At 42.4% G+C, this 17,054-nt stretch overlaps 1 long non-coding RNA gene and 1 pseudogene across 1 annotated transcript; one reads left to right on the top strand and one right to left on the bottom strand.

Annotated features, from left to right (window-relative positions):
• LOC118370715 (myosin heavy chain, fast skeletal muscle-like) overlaps positions 1-17,054 on the top strand; it is a 76,058-nt pseudogene that overhangs the window by 35,412 nt on the left and 23,592 nt on the right.
• LOC127907548 (uncharacterized) lies at positions 6,475-8,952 on the bottom strand. Its single transcript, XR_008064828.1, has 3 exons — positions 8,688-8,952; positions 7,506-7,668; positions 6,475-7,469 (listed from the first exon to the last, which is right to left on the bottom strand). It is a non-coding gene; the product is annotated as an uncharacterized LOC127907548 (long non-coding RNA).

Below are 17,054 nucleotides of genomic sequence, written 5' to 3'. Positions count from 1 at the left end.
CCCTATGTGGATGCCTGATAAGCGGAACTAGAGGAAGGTGTTCCTGGAGCAGCTGGGAAAGGCACTTCAAATACGGGGGCGCCTCTCCCGCACAGCAGCTTCTGCAGCACTTGTGAAAGCTGTTCAGGAGGCTGAATCTTGTCCTGATCCACCTGAGGCTGCGGCTGGGGCAGGCAAGAGGAGGAGATTCCAATTCTGTCCCCAAAAAGAAGGACTGTAAAAACAAATACTATGTGTTGCACATGTGAGAAATACATCTGCAAAGTCCATGCACACACACTTGCATACTGTCCTTACATGTGCTAATTAGAGTCGATTGATTTATGTTCGTCGCGTTTTTGTTTTGCATCTATTATCTTACTTTATTCTTAGTTATTGCTGTTGTTTATACACCTTGTGGATGGGGGCAATGGTTTAAAAAAATTGGAGAAGACTAGTATTTTGTAGTTGAATTCTACATTGTATAATATATAAGAATATGTCAATAATTCAATATGTTGGCAAAAAGGTTCAAGACTGTTATTGTTTCCCTTCAATAAAATGCAACTACTTTCTGCACATTTACGCTACTTTCTTAGGCTATACAAGTGCTATCTCTCATTAAAAAAAAAATGTTTACACCTACGCAATACCTTTAGCAATACCTTTAGCAATAATAATAATAAACCTCTACTTTAGTAAATAAAACAATTATGACAGGTGTGTTGTAATAAAAACAAGGGGTGTTCACTGATTAAATGCAGTCTTTCTCCAGTTTGCTCCAACAGATCCACAGATGATACAATCTCTATTGCACTCCACACTGCCCTTTCCCACCTGTACCAAATTAACACCTACGTGAGAATGTTATTCATTGTCTACAGCTCAGCATTCAACACCACAGTGAACTCAAAGCTCATCACTAAGCTAAGGATCCTGGGACTAAACACCTCCCTCTGCAACTGGTTCCTGGACTTCCTAACGGGCCGCCCCCAGGTGGTAAGGATAGGTAACAACACATCCGCTACACTGATCCTCAACATGGGGGGCCCCTCAGGGGATGCGTGCTCAGTCCCCTTCTGTACTCCCTGTTCAGTCATGACTGCATGGCCAGGCACGACCAGGCACGACTCCAACACCATCATTAAGTTTAACGTTGATGCAACAGTGGTAGGCCTGATCACCAACAACAATGTGACAGCCTATAGGGAGGAGGTCAGAGACCTGGCCATGTGGTGCCAGGACAACAACCTCTCCCTCAACAATGTGACAGCCTATAGGGAGGAGGTCAGAGACCTGGCCATGTGGTGCCAGGACAACAACCTCTCCCTCAACAATGTGACAGCCTATAGGGAGGAGGTCAGAGACCTGGACATGTGGTGCCAGGACAACAACCTCTCCCTCAACAATGTGACAGCCTATAGGGAGGAGGTCAGAGACCTGGACATGTGGTGCCAGGACAACAACCTCTCCCTCAACAATGTGACAGCCTATAGGGAGGAGGTCAGAGACCTGGACATGTGGTGCCAGGACAACAACCTCTCCCTCAACTTGATCACGACAAAGGGAGATGATAGTAGACTAAGGGAAAAGGAAGGCCGAGCACACCCCCATTATCATCAACGGGGCTGCAGTGGAGCAGTTGGAGAACTTTTGTCCACATCACCAACAAACCATCACGGTCCAAACACACTAAGACAGTTGTGAAGAGGGTATGACAACGCCTATTCTCCCTCAGGAGACTGAAAATATTTGGCATGGGTCCTCAGATCCTCAAAAGGTTCTACAGCTGCACCATCGAGAACATCCTGACTGGTTGCATCACTGCCTGGTACGGCAACTGCTCAGCCTCCGAACGCAAGGCACTACAGAGGGTAGTGCGAACGGCCCAGTACATCACTGGGGCCAAGCTTCCTGCCATCCAGGACTTCTATACCAGGCGGTGTCAGAGGAAGGCACTAAGAATTGTCAAAAGTCTCCGGCCACCCTAGTCATAGACTGTTCTCTCTGCTTCCGCACGACAAGTGGTACCGGAGCGCCAACAGCTTCTACCCCCAAGCCATAAGACTCCTGAAAGGGCTACCCAGACCCCTCTTTTATGCTGCTGCTACTCTCTGTTTATTATTTTTGCATGGACACTTTAACTCTACCTATATGTACATATTACCTCAATTACCTCAATTACCTCGACTAACCTGTGCCCCCGCATATTGACTCTGTACTGGTTCCCCTGTATATAGCCTCGCTTTTATTATTTTACTTTTGCTGTTTATTAATTATTTTTTACTTTTATTTTCAATATTTTTGACTTCTAACAAGTTTTTCTTCTTAATTTCTTAAAGCATTGTTGGTTAAAACTTCGTAAGGATCCGCCAATTTAAAAAAAAAAAAAATTATCACAAAAATGACTCAAATATCACTGGCTGTAGCTCAGGATCTGAAGCAAGGCATATTCTTGATACCGTTTGAAAGGAAACACTTTGACGTTTTTGGAAATGTGAAATTAATGTAGGAGAATATAACACATTAGATAATACAAAGAAAAAAACATTCATTTTTAAATGTATTTGTTTTACCATCATCTTTGAAATGCAAGAGAAAGGACATAATGTATTATTTCAGCACAATTTAGATTTTTGGATGGCAGCAGTGTATGTGCAAAGTTTTAGACTGACCAAATGAACCATTGCATATCTGTAAATATGTTTGTATCAAGTGTGCCTAATTAGTTTATTAATACATTTTCAAGTTCATAACTGTGTACTCTCCTCAAACATAATACTAAAATACAGTAGAATTGAATACAGTATATACATATGAGATGAGTAAAGCAAAAATATGTCAACATTATTAGAGTGACTAGTGATCCATTATTAAAGTGGCCAGTGATTTCAAGTCTATGTATATGGGGCGGCAGCCTCTAAGGTGCAGGGTTACCTAGTGGATTTGGGCTAACCACTTACCCTGCCTCTTCCAAACGCTTGGCTGGGATGAGTCCCCTGCTCCCCCAGACACTTGTGTTCCAACAGCTGCAGCTGAAGGGATGGTGTGGGCTTCTCAGTTTTATTGATGCTCTCTCTTATGGCCTTTACTTTTCTTGTCCTTGACTGCATCTTCTTACAATCGGTGTTGTCTTGACATTTGAAAGTCTAAAAATAAAGCTGTCTAAAAAAAGAAACATGTATTTGATTGGTCCGTTTAATGGCCATTTCAGGTCTTTATCCGCTGGTGCACAGCTCAAAATGGAAACAAAACAATAAAGACATGCTAAATGACTTTAGATATATTGTTGTGGAAGCTGGATGTAATTTCTCTCAGATGGGCTATTCGTTTTTTTTTTTTTTCAGTGGGCCTGTTTAACTTGGGTTTCTTGCAAAAAAAATTTATTATTATCTGGCCTATGTTAGGGGCCTAAAGAAATCAAATGGGCCGGTGTGTGAAATGCCATGGCTGGTCCCAGTCCGCCCCTTGACACACTCGTTTCTGAACATGACCATATCGGGATTGTAAATAATTTGTTGCTATTGTAACTCTGACTGTAATGGGATCAAATTGGAGTTTGAAGAACAGCTCAGCAGATGTGGTTTGATCTCCATGACATGTGGTTTGATCTCCATGACACAGGGTCATAAAACAATCCTAAACAACTTAAGGCTGCGTGTATTTCTGACATCCAGTTTCGGGAACATGGCCATTGGCCAAGGAAAAGGTCACTGTCAGGGGGGTAAAAAACAACCAGATCAGTTGTTTTGTGGATCCATGCCACAGCATGTGACATTTCAAATCCAGATTTAGATGTTTGCGACTTGTGGCATTTGAATGGATGAAATCATGTAAAAAAAATGCTGACATGAGCCAAGGCGTTGGGGTGTCTCAGGCAAACTCCTGTCTGTGGCGATAAAAACGACTTTGCGAGCACAGACTAGGGGCTCGATTCAATCTGTATATTACAGAACATATGAGTTGTAGCGCGGTTGACAAAACAAAATTGAATGATGATATGATTGTGTCGACATGTGCAGTCTCACAGATTGCGGTAACATTGCCTTTACATGTCAATCGCACTACAACACAGATCTTATGGGCTACGGATTGAAGTGAGCACTAAATCCCTTAAAATGTATAGGATCAAGAGTTATTGTTCAACCCTCTCAACGCCCTGCCAGAATACAGCAAATATATACTGTAGAACGCCAGTTGAATATTTAAGCAATAAGGCCCGAAGGGGTGTGGTATATGGCCAATATACCACGGCTAATGTTGGTTCTTAAGCACGACGCAACACAGAGAGCCTGGATACAGACCATAGCCGTGGTATATTGGCAATATACCACAAAACCCCTGAGGTGCCTTATTGCTATTATAAACTGTTTACCAATGTCATTAGAAATGTTTTGTCATACCCGTGGTATATGTTCTGATATACCACAGCTTTTATATTAATGTTATCTTCATTAATTCTTGAAGAATATAACTTATTAATGCCTCATGAGTTTAGTCATACCGAATCAGAACCCGACCAGAACCCAATCAGAACCAGATCAGAACCCAATCAGAACCCGACCAGAACCCAATCAGAACCCGACCAGAACCCAATAAGAACCAGATCAGAACCCAATCAGAACCCGACCAGAACCCAATCAGAACCAGATCAGAACCCGACCAGAACCCAATCAGAACCAGATCAGAACCCAAACAGAACCCAATCAGAACCAGACCAGAACCCAATAAGAACCCAATAAGAACCCAATCAGAACCCAATCAGAACCAGATCAGAACCAGATCAGAACCCAATCAGAACCCAATCGGAACCAGATCAGAACCAGATCAGAACCCGACCAGAACCCAATCAGAACCAGATCAGAACCCAATCAGAACCCGACCAGAACCCAATCAGAACCAGATCAGAACCCAATCAGTACCCGACCAGAACCCAATCAGAACCAGATCAGAACCCAATCAGAACCCAATCAGAACCAGACCAGAACCCAATAAGAACCCAATCAGAACCCAATCAGAACCCAATCAGAACCAGACCAGAACCCAATCAGAACCAGATCAGAACCCAATCAGAACCCAATCAGAACCAGATCAGAACCCAATCAGAACCCAATCAGAACCAGATCAGAACCTGACCAGAACCCAATCAGAAACCAAAATCTTTTTCTTTTTTTTAACGTCACTGTTTGTAAACAATGTCATTGTAAACAAACACCGTATAGCTTCAAAACATCATTGAAACTATTCATCTGATCTCATGGATGATCAGTCCTTAGCGCCCATAGCTCTATCTATACATTTGAGATGAGTTACATTTCCACCAGCCCCATCCCTCAGCTCTTTAATCAAATCAAAGATGGGGTCCCTACTTTACATATATTTTTTTAAACTGCAGATATCTGCTTTAATAACAGTATATCAAGGACCTCCTGTTCTGGACAGCCCATCCACATGGTGTGTAGGATTCTATTCAAAACCCCAAGCACAAACAAAGCGGGTTTAACAGATCCTAATCTTTCAATTTAGCCCTTAATGACTTAAAATTAGGTTCAGTATGTTAGTGCTGTATTGGAACAAATACAATTCAGTTCAATCGGGAAGTAAACTGTTCGCACTGCTTTTGAATGAGAATCGTTTCAGTTACATTCCTGAATTGTTTTGAGAGTTGGAGTGCTGATCTAGGAACAGGTTTGCTGTTTAGATCACAATAAATAAAATGACATTGACATTGAGGACCTGATCCTAGATCAACACTCCATACTCCGAGACGCTTGATACATACCGGCCCTGATCTCGATACAGTGCTCAGTAGAATGTGAGAAGACCCATGGCTGTCAAGTCAGTTGATGAGGTCTGTTGTGGCCAAATACACAGTTGTCCAGTTGGGTATATCCTCTGACACTGAGTGTCAGCCCCACCATTAAAATAAGCCTGTGTGTCTATGTACGCTGATGATTCAGAATTATACACGTCAGCTACCACAGCTGGTGAAATCACTGCAACCCTAAACAACGAGTTGCAGTCTGTTTTGGAATGGGTTTCCAGTAATAAACTTGTTCTGAACATGTCTAAAACTAAAAGCATTGTATTTGATACAAATCATTCCTTAAATTCTAGACCTCAGCTGAATCTGGTAATGATTGATTGGCTGTTGAGTAAGTTGAGGGGACTAAATGGTTTGGTGTCACCTTAGACTGTAGACTCCGTTCCAACCAACAACTTGCCTGTCATATATATGGCTCCCGAGACGTGCATCAACCAACGACTTGCCTGTCATATATATGGCTCCCGAGACGTGCATCAACTAACAACTTGTCTGTCATATACAGTTGAAGTCGGACATTTACACACACCTAAGACAAAATACATTTAAACTAAGTTTACAATTAAACGAATTCCTGACATTTAATCCTATTAACAATTCTCTGTCTTAGGTCAGTTAGGATCACCACTTTATTTTAAGAATGTGAAATGTCAGAATAACAGTAGAGAGAATGATTTATTTCAGCTTTTATTTATTTCATCACATTCCCAGTGGGTCAGAAGTGTACATACACTCAATTAGTATTTAGTAGCATTGCCTTTAAATTGTTTAACTTGGGTCAAACGTTTCGGGTAGCCTCCCACAAGCTTCCCACAATAAGTTGGGTGAATTTTGGCCCATTCCTCCAGACAGAGCTGATGTAACTGAGTCATGTTTGTTGATATTGTTGCTTATCATACTGCATTTCGCTGTCATGGCTGTTGAAGGAACTGGACCAAGGTGGAGCGTGGTGAGCGTACATGATCTTTAATTAAGAAAAGACGCCGAACAAAACAACACACACTACAAAACAGTGACGCTTAAGGCTAAGTGCCATTAAGAAAGTCAACTTCACACAAACACAGGTGGGAAAAAAGGGTACCTAAGTATGGTTCCCAATCAGAGACAACAATAGACAGCTGTCCCTGATTGAGAACCATACCGGGCCAAAACATAGAAATAGAAAATCATAGAAACACAAAACATAGAATGCCCACCCCAACTCACACCCTGACCAAAACCAAAATAGAGACATAAAAAGGATCTCGAAGGTCAGGGCGTGACATTCGCCTAAAGTTGTTCATGATCTAGTTCGGTTGTGGCCTGAACTAGATCTGGTTTCAAATGTATCAAGAAATAATTGTATTTGTGTGCCTAGCAATCAACAAATTGTAAATTGTTTAAAAGCACACATTACACAAGGCTGAGTCACAAATGATCACTCCAATGAATAAGCTCCCCATGGTGAACGACATTAGAACCAGAGGTTTCTTGAATCCTGACTCTTTCAAGTCTTCAGTTCAACGTTCACCAGTAGGGGGGCATCAAATGAACAAAATGCATTGAAAGATATGTTCTTTTGACTGAAATTGTCTGGAAAAAATCAGAGAACCTCTCCTCCTGGCTGTCCGTGAGTCAGAGACAGAACCTCTCCTCCTCCTGGTCATCTGTGAGTCAGAGACAGAACCTCTCCTCCAGGCTGTCTGTGAGTCAGTGACAGAACCTCTCCTCCTGGCTGTCTGTGAGTCAGAGACAGAACCTCTCCTCCTGGCTGTCTGTGAGTCAGAGACAGAACCTCTCCTCCTGGCTGTCTGTGAGTCAGAGACAGAACCTCTCCTCCTGGCTGTCTGTGAGTCAGAGACAGAACCTCTCCTCCTCCTGGTCATCTGTGAGTCAGAGACAGAACCAGTCAGTGTGTAGTAGGAGAATCACCTGCAGTCGTCCGCATGCTGCCAGTGCTTCCCCTGGTACTTTACATTCTTGATCTACCAGTGTGTGTGCCTGTCTGTGTGAGAGAGAATGTGCCTGCGTGGTACACTCTTTAGAGAACAGCATGACCAGTGCAGCATATTGGTTTGTGAAATTACAGTAAATGTTACCCTCAATGCTGCCATCAAATATATTTACCAACTTGCCTTCCACTGTCCGCATTATGATAATAGATCTATTATAGGATTTATCAAAATTAGACACGGTGGAATTATGCTGTCAGCGTTCACTTGAACCATACTCCTGTAATGACAACATTAGTCTATAACAGTTTACGACCAATATAAAAGCATTTCATGTATGCAGTATTTGTTACACTTATCTACATACCAGAGGCTTCAAGTTGCAATGAGCCCAGCCTGTAGATCTTTGTCAGCAGGTATTAAATCAAAATCGTCTGATCTCAGATCTCCACTATGTCTACCATGCCACATGCAGTCAGGTTCAAAATGAAAACTGTGCAAAAAAAGTATAAAATAAAGAATACAAATCCTGAGCAAAAATATTTTAGGGAAAATTATATCATTTTATACTGATACAATTGCTCAGGTAAAGAGATTTTGTTTAACATGTAATACATTTTTCCCTGAAAAGATATGAATAATTGTCACGTTCTGACCTTAGTTCCTTTGTTATGTCTTTTGTTTTAGTATGGTCAGGGTGTGAGTTGGGTGGGTTGTCTATGTTAGTTTTTCTATGATTTTCTATTTCTGTCTTTGGCCTGGTATAGTTCTCAATCAGAGGCAGCTGTTAATCGCTGTCCCTGATTGAGAACCATATTTAGGTAGCCTGTTTTCTATTGTGTTTTGGTTGGTGGTTATTTTCAGTCTTTGTGTGTCTGCACCAGACATAACTGTTTCGGTTGTTTCTTTGCTGTTTGTTATTAGTTTTTTCATTAAATAAGAAGAACACTTACCACCCTGCACTTTGGTCCTCACCTTCTTCCCAAGACAGCCGTAACAAAACCACCCACCACCAAAGGACTATCTGGACTATATTACAACATGGGACGAAATAGAGAGGTGGTCGGTTGACCCAGGGAGAATGTCGGAGCCCGCCTGGGATTCTCTGGAACAATGTGAGGAGAGATACCGGCGAATGGAGTTTGCACGGCGATCAAGGAGGCCCGAGAGGCATCCCCAAAAATGTATTGGGGGGGGGGCACGGGGAGTGTGGAGAAGTCAGGTCTTGATGGACCGGGCTGGCACCGTGTTATGCCGTGAGGCGCACGGTGCCCCCGGTGCGCAGGCATAGCCCGGTGCGGTACATGGCAGAGCTCGTATCAGCAGGGCTAGGTTGGGCATCGAGCCAGGTGCCATGAAGCCGGCTCAGCGCATCTGGTCTCCAGTGCGTCTCCTCGGGCCGGGGTACATGGCACCAGCACTACGCATGGTGTCCCCGGTTCGCCAGCACAGCCCAGTGCGGGCTATTCCACCTCGCCACACTGGCCTGGCTACGGGGAGCATTCAACCAGGTAAGGTTGGGCAGGCTCGGTGCTCGAGACCTCCTGTGCGCCTTCGCGGTCTGGTCTATCCGGTGCCAACCCCAGGCACCAGCCCTCCGGTGGCAGCCCCCTGCACCATGCTGTCTCTCCGTCTCCTTCCTACAGGTGCTCCCGCCTGTCCAGCGCTGCCAGAGGCTTCCTCCTGCCCGGCGCTGCCAGTGTCTCCCGTCTGTCCTGAGCTGCCAGAGTCTCCCGTCTGTCCTGAGCTGCCAGAGTCTCCCGTCTGTCCTGAGCTGCCAGAGTCTCCCGTCTGTCCTGAGCTGCCAGAGTCTCCCGTCTGTCCTGAGCTGCCAGAGTCTCCCGTCTGTCCTGAGCTGCCAGAGTCTCCCGTCTGTCCTGAGCTGCCAGAGTCTCCCGTCTGTCCTGAGCTGCCAGAGTCTCCCGTCTGTCCTGAGCTGCCAGAGTCTCCCGTCTGTCCTGAGCTGCCAGAGTCTCCCGTCTGTCCTGAGCTGCCAGAGTCTCCCGTCTGTCCTGAGCTGCCAGAGTCTCCCGTCTGTCCTGAGCTGCCAGAGTCTCCCGTCTGTCCTGAGCTGCCGGGACCCGTGGCTTGGGTCCTCAGTCCGAGGTCGGCGGCGAGAGTCGCCGCTTTAAAGAGGCCCCAGAAGCGGGTAGAGAGGCGGAGAAGGACTATGGTGGAGTGGGGTCCACGTCCTGCGCCAGAGCTGCCACCGTGGACAGACACCCACCCAGACCCTCCCCTATAGGTTTAGGTTTTGCGGCCGGAGTCCTCACCTTTTGGGGGTGTACTGTCACATTCTGACCTTAGTTCTTTTGTTTTGTCTTTTGTTTTAGTGTGGTCAGGGTGTGAGTTGGGTGGGTTGTCTATGTTAGTTTTTCTATGTTTTTCTATTTCTGTCTTTGGCCTGGTATAGTTCTCAATCAGATGCAGCTGTTAATCGTTGTCCCTGATTGAGAACCATATTTAGGTAGCCTGTTTTCTATTGTGTTTGGTGGGTTGTTGTTTTCAGTCTTTGTGTGTCTGCACCAGACAGAACTGTTTCGGTTGTTTCTTTGCTGTTTGTTATTCAGTGTTTAGTTTTTTCATTAAATAAGATGAACACTTACCACGCTGCACTTTGGTCCTCACCTTCTTCCCAAGACAGCCGTTACAGTAATGTTATGGGTATGGGTATGTTCTCAGGAGGCTGAAACCTGGCCGTAAGTGGACCTTCCAAAATCAAATCAAATTGTATTGGTTACGTCGTAAACAACAGGTGTAGGCTAACAGTGAAATGCTTACTTACGGCCCTTCCATACAGAGAATAAAATTGAGAAACAATAGAAAATAATAACACGAGGAATAAATACATGAATAATGGTATACCAGTGGACACTGGTATACCCCCCAGGTAGGGGTAAGGTGACATAAACAACAGGTGTAGACTAACAGGTACCAGTGCTGAGTCAATGTGCAGGGGTATGAGGTAATTGAGGTAGATATGTACATATAGGTAGGGGTAAAGTGACATAAACAACAGGTGTAGACTAACAGGTACCAGTGCTGAGTCAATGTGCAGGGGTATGAGGTAATTGAGGTAGATATGTACATATAGGTAGGGGTAAAGTGACAGATGATAAACAGTAGCAGTATGTGTTGAGTCAAAACACAGTTAGTGCAGAATGTCCAGGTAACTATTTAAACAACTATTGAGCAGTCAGGGGTATGAGGTAATTGAGGTAATATGATAAACTTGAGTCAAAACACAGTTAGGGCGTAGAAGCTGTTCACGGACTAACACAGTGCTGAGTCAATGTGCAGGGGTATGAGGTAATTGAGGTAGATATGTACATATAGGTAGGGGTAAAGTGACAGGTGTAGACTAACAGGTACCAGTGCTGAGTGTTGGTTCCAGACTTGGTACATCGGTACCGCTTCCTGTGTGGTAGCAGAGGGAACAGTCTATGGTAGCTGGAGTCTTTGACCATTTTTAGGGCCTACCTCTGACACCGCCTGGTATAGAGGTAATGGATTGGCATTGAGCTCAGCCCCAGTGATGTACTGGGCTTTTCGCACTACCCTCTGTAGCGCCTTGCGGTCGGATGCCAAGCAGTTGCCATATCAAGCGGTGATGCAGCCAGCGGTGAAGCTCTCAATGGTGCATCTGTAGAACTTTCTCAGGATCTGAAGCCCCATGTTCTGAGGGGGAAGAGGTTGTGTCGGTGTGCTGGGAAGAAAACAATACAATAACCTCAAAATCCACAAAGAAATGGTTCATTAATCTCTGGACTTGTGGTTTGAATTCAAATTCAAAATCAAAATCGAAATGTATTGGTCAAATACACATATTTAGCAGATGTTATTGGAGGAGTAGCGAAATGCTTGTGTTCCTAGCCCCAGCAGTGCAGTAATATCTAACAATTCACAACAATACACACACATCTAAAAGTAAAGAAATGGAATTAAGAAAAATACACTACCATTCAAAAGTTTGGTGTCCCTTAGAAATGTCCTTGTTTTTGAAGGAAAATAACATTTCTTTTCATTAAAATAACATCAAATTGATCAGAAATACAGTGTAGACATTGTTAATGTTGTAAATTAATTTTGTAGCTGGAAACGGCTAATTTTATATGGAATATCTGCATAGACGTACAGAGGCCCATTTATCAGCAACTCCTGTGTTCCAATGGCACGTTGTGTTAGCTAAAGTTTATCATTTTAAAAGGATAATTGATCATTATGCAATTATGTTAGCACAGCTGAAAACTGTTGTCCTGATTAAAGAAGCAATAAAACGGGCCTTCTTTAGAGGAGTATCTGGAGCATCAGCATTTGTGGGTTCGATTACAGGCTAAAAATGACCAGAAACAAAGACCTTTCTTCTGAAACTAGTCAGTCTATTCTTGTTCTGAGAAATGAAGACTATTCCATACGAGAAATTGCCAAGAAACTGAATATCTCGTACTTCCTTCCCAGAACCAGAAAAGAAAGAGGAGTGGGAGGCTCCGGTGCAGAACTGAGCAAGAGGACAAGTACATTAGTGTCTAGTTTGAGAAATAGACGCCACACAAGTCATCAACTGGCAGCTTCATTAAATAGTACCCGCAAAACACCAGTCTCAACGAAAACAGTGAAGAGGCGAGTGAAGAGGCGACTCCAGGATGCTGGCCTGAGTTCCTCTGTCCAGTGTCTGTTCTTTTGTCCATCTTAATCTTTTATTTTTATTGGCCAGACTGAGAAATGGCTTTTTCTTTGCAACTCTGCCTAGAAAGCCTGCATCCCGGAGTCACTTCTTCACTGTTTTCGTTGAGACTGTTTCGTGGGTACTATTTAAGAGTGTGCAAAGCTGTCGTCAAGGCAAAGGGTGGCTACTTTGAAGAATCTCCAAAATAAAAAATAAACAAATATTTTAATTTGTTTAACACTTTTTTTTGGTTCCTACATGATTCCATAATGTGTTATTTCATAGTTTTGATGTCTTCACTATTATTCTACAATGTAGAAAATATGAATGACTCGTTGTGTCTAAACTTTTGACTGGTACTTGTATATAAACAGTTATGGAACCACTGCTCTAGAGGACTGTGATGTCACTCTTTCCTAAGGCTGGTCTGGACCAGTCCCCTGCTACCCAAGATGTATGTACACTCAACAGCTGCAGGACAACCCTAACCCTTGAGGGGAGGGGATGGGATTACCGCTTTCATCAATGTTCTCTTTTGTTATGAACTTGTCCTGTCTTAAAAGGATCTGAATATATATATAGCTGTCCCCCCAAAAAAAGAAGTGTGTATTTGACACTGGTCTGTATTTGGCCATGTCTAGTCTGTATCCCACTGGTGCTCAAACGGCAGTAGATCTGGTTTGATACTCAATCAATTTGACGGGGGGGGTAATAAAGCCAAACGATGGTGTGGTGGTTACATTTACTCCTGACACCCAGTTTGTGTACATGGCAATATTGAAGACAAGATCATTGATAGGGCTTGTAAATAATCGTGTTTTTTTGCTCTTTGACCTCATGACATTGGACTGGAGTTCCAAAAACAAGGTTTAACAGATGTGTTTGATTGGGTGGTTATGGGGATGAAAATCTTTTAAAAAAGACACAATAACTGACTTTTAAGATTAATTTCTTTATACTTTTAAAAGCAATATATATATTTTTAATTAGACATGTCATCCTTTCATAGACTTGCTGTTAAAGTAAAGCTCCGACTACCTATGTGGAACACAGAGGAATCCGGTGTAGGACAGCGCAATATTTTGACCATTTTGGTCAACCCTGTCCTCACTTTGACTGACATTGGCTACTGTAATAGATTTACCACTGAGATATGTGACCTGCATGGAAAATAAGTTCTGAGTGAGCTGAGCCCTTACTCTGACGACTCCAAGTCTTTCAAAAGGATACCGGGACTGTTATGTGGACCCCTGCCACTGCGTATGACATTATACATCCCAATTTAGACCTTTACCGGAGGGACATTGTAATGGATTAAATCACGTTACAAAAAAACCCGCTGTTGTATGCCAATGGCGGAGGACTGGCAGGCAACTCATGCCTGTCACAATAACACTACTTTGTGAGATACAACACCCTTAAAGAGGCACTCCAGCTAGATATTTTATACTTTTCCTGAAGAAAAACAATATCCCAAGATAAAAATACAGTAATGCACACATGCTTAAGGGTAAAAATAGTTTTGAGCAAAATACTGTTTTTTAGACAAATGCAGACTTCAAGGAGCTGGTCTGATTTAAACATGATGGGTGATTTACATTTGTGAATTTTATTGTATTTTATTCCCATATCCCAACTCCCCCCCTGAGAAACCCTTGTCAGTTCAGGGATTAGAACTAGCAACCTTTCTATTATTAACACTATAATCACTATAAGCTACTTGCCACTCTGCGATATCATTGATGTCATTGTGATGTTACCATCACTGTTCGGAGACATTTAACATTTACATTTTACATTTACATTTAAGTAATTTAGCAGACGCTCTTATCCAGAGCGACTTACAAATTGGTGCATTCACCTTATGACATCCAGTGGAACAGCCACTTTACAATAGTGCATCTAAATCTTTTAGGGGGTGAGAAGGATTACTTATCCTATCCTATCCGGTTCCGGACAGCTGGCGGTTAACAATACCATCACTGTTCGGAGACGGTTCCGGACAGCTGGCGGTTAACAATACCATCACTGTTCTGAGACGGTTCCGGACAGCTGCAAAGGTGGTATAGACTGTTGTTCCACAGCAGCTCGATCACAGCTGGTTCGGCTAATCAACTCCTCATAATCTTGATTCGAACCAATCAGGTGTGTCAGCCCTTTCACAGTTAATTCAGCTCATCAACTCCTCATAGTTTTGATTCAAACCAATCAGGTGTGTCAGCCCTATCACAGTTAATTCAGCTCATCAACTCCTCATAGTTTTGATTCAAACCAATCAGGTGTGTCAGCCCTCTCACAGTTAATTCAGCTCATCAACTCCTCATAGTCTTGATTCAAACCAATCAGGTGTGTCAGCCCTTTCACAGTTAATTCAGCTCATCAACTCCTCATAGTTTTGATTCAAACCAATCAGGTGTGTCAGCCCTTTCACAGTTAATTCAGCTCATGAACTCCTCATAGTTTTGATTCAAACCAATCAGGTGTGTCAGCCCTATCACAGTTAATTCAGCTCATCAACTCCTCATAGTTTTGATTCAAACCAATCAGGTGTGTCAGCCCTCTCACAGTTAATTCAGCTCATCAACTCCTCATAGTCTTGATTCAAACCAATCAGGTGTGTCAGCCCTTTCACAGTTAATTCAGCTCATCAACTCCTCATAGTTTTGATTCAAACCAATCAGGTGTGTCAGCCCTTTCACAGTTAATTCAGCTCATCAACTCCTCATAGTTTTGATTCAAACCAATCAGGTGTGTCAGCCCTCTCACAGTTAATTCAGCTCATCAACTCCTCATAGTCTTGATTCAAACCAATCAGGTGTGTCAGCCCTTTCACAGTTAATTCAGCTCATGAACTCCTCATAGTTTTGATTCAAACCAATCAGGTGTGTCAGCCCTTTCACAGTTAATTCAGCTCATCAACTCCTCATAGTCTTGATTCAAACCAATCAGGTGTGTTAGTGAAAAAAGCCTGTGCACACTGCCAGCAGCTCTCCAGGCCCGGGCTTGGTCCACAGCCTTCATCGACAGCACACCTTAACCCTTTCCTGTCCAGCTACTGTTTTACCACTCAGATACAGTGCCCCCTGTGATGTTTTCTACAGTGACTTTATTAATACAGGACATTGTCACATTGTTGATAATAAGTTGGGAGAACGTTGTGACATCTTCATTTTGCTCGTAGGGGGATGGAATGAGACGCTGCATCTGAAATAATCAGAATAACACCTTAATTCATCTGAACCAATTGGAAATAAATAACTTTTACACAACAATTGATTGCAGGTGTTTCACAGAAAAAATATTGATATTAAAAGCTGTAAAAAATTATTGTTAAAAGTTTTGATTTGATTTGATACCAACATTTGATTTGAAATCAAATCTTAAAGATTCATCTGACATGTAATTGTTTCAGAATTCGCGGGTATTTTGTTTGAAGGGGATATACATGGGGTGGCAGGTGGTTAGAGCATTGGACTAGGATCCGAAAGGTTGCAAGATCGAATCCCTGAGCTGACAAGTTCGTTCTGCCGATTAATACATGGTTTATAATTTACATCTTATAAATCATTATTAAACACGGAAAAATGTGTTTATAAATGTGTGAATAACTAGCTTACTGACATTCGTGAGTAATGATTAATAAATTATGAATAAACGATTTAATAATAAATTATAAATTATTTATTACAAAGGTGTTGGTATTAAGTGTCACCGCTATTCATTTCATATCAGTTTTATTGAAGCTCAGCTGCTAAGCGATTTACTTCATTCAGAGTGTCATAAAAGTTTGAGGCAGCTATATTATATCTCTCTCAGCCATATGAGTGGATAGGAGTCATGAAGTACCGGTGTTATGGACCATCGGAATTTGAACTCTAACCTTAAGTCGTAAGAATCCTACTGGACTGTTTAAAGCGCCTGCGGCATCTTCATAATGTAGATGAATAACTACACATTGGAGTTGACAGTGCTATAAGCTTTATGTGTCTGTTCTAGATTTTAAATATTTATTTAATATGGTTTCACCAGGGTCATAAATCAAACTAAGCAAAAGCGTGAGGTAACGGCCAACTCCGTCAGAAGCATGAGGTGAGGAGAGGTTCAAAAAAGATATATAGTTATTGGTAAGGATTAATTCATTACTGATATTCAACTAAATAAGGTCAGATTATATTTTCTAGAAAGAATTATAATGGTTGTGGAGGCAATGTGGACCATTACACTATTTGAGGAACATTTGGAATCAAACTGGAATACTATTGGAATCAGTTTGATTAATAAAACATTGGCATAATTATTAGTTATGACATCTCTCATTTACGTTAAATTCTGTGAAATGTAATATTATATTATATTAAAGATAAGTATGTATTGGTTGGTTGAATTTACATGTCAAAGAGGTGTTATGCCATTGGCCAAACTTGCAGATAGCGGGAAATCACATTGTTCCCAGTCTGAGATTTACATGGAACCAGTAGGTCAAGTTCTAAACTAAATTATTGTGTTTTATTTATGTAAATGACAGTGTGTACATGTTTAGTATGTACAGCAGCTCAAGGTCAGCCACAGAGCTCGACTCTAGGAGCAAGTTAGATGGACATGTCATTTGTAGACATTCCTGCAGTAGGCAACCTGATCCTCCTTAAGGTCTCAA

The sequence above is a fragment of the Oncorhynchus keta genome, chromosome 15, assembly GCF_023373465.1.
Source record: "Oncorhynchus keta strain PuntledgeMale-10-30-2019 chromosome 15, Oket_V2, whole genome shotgun sequence".
In the NCBI taxonomy this organism is placed as follows: domain Eukaryota; kingdom Metazoa; phylum Chordata; class Actinopteri; order Salmoniformes; family Salmonidae; genus Oncorhynchus; species Oncorhynchus keta.
The sequence above is the reverse complement of the archived record's forward strand: the minus strand, read 5'-3'. Positions and strand labels throughout refer to the sequence as shown.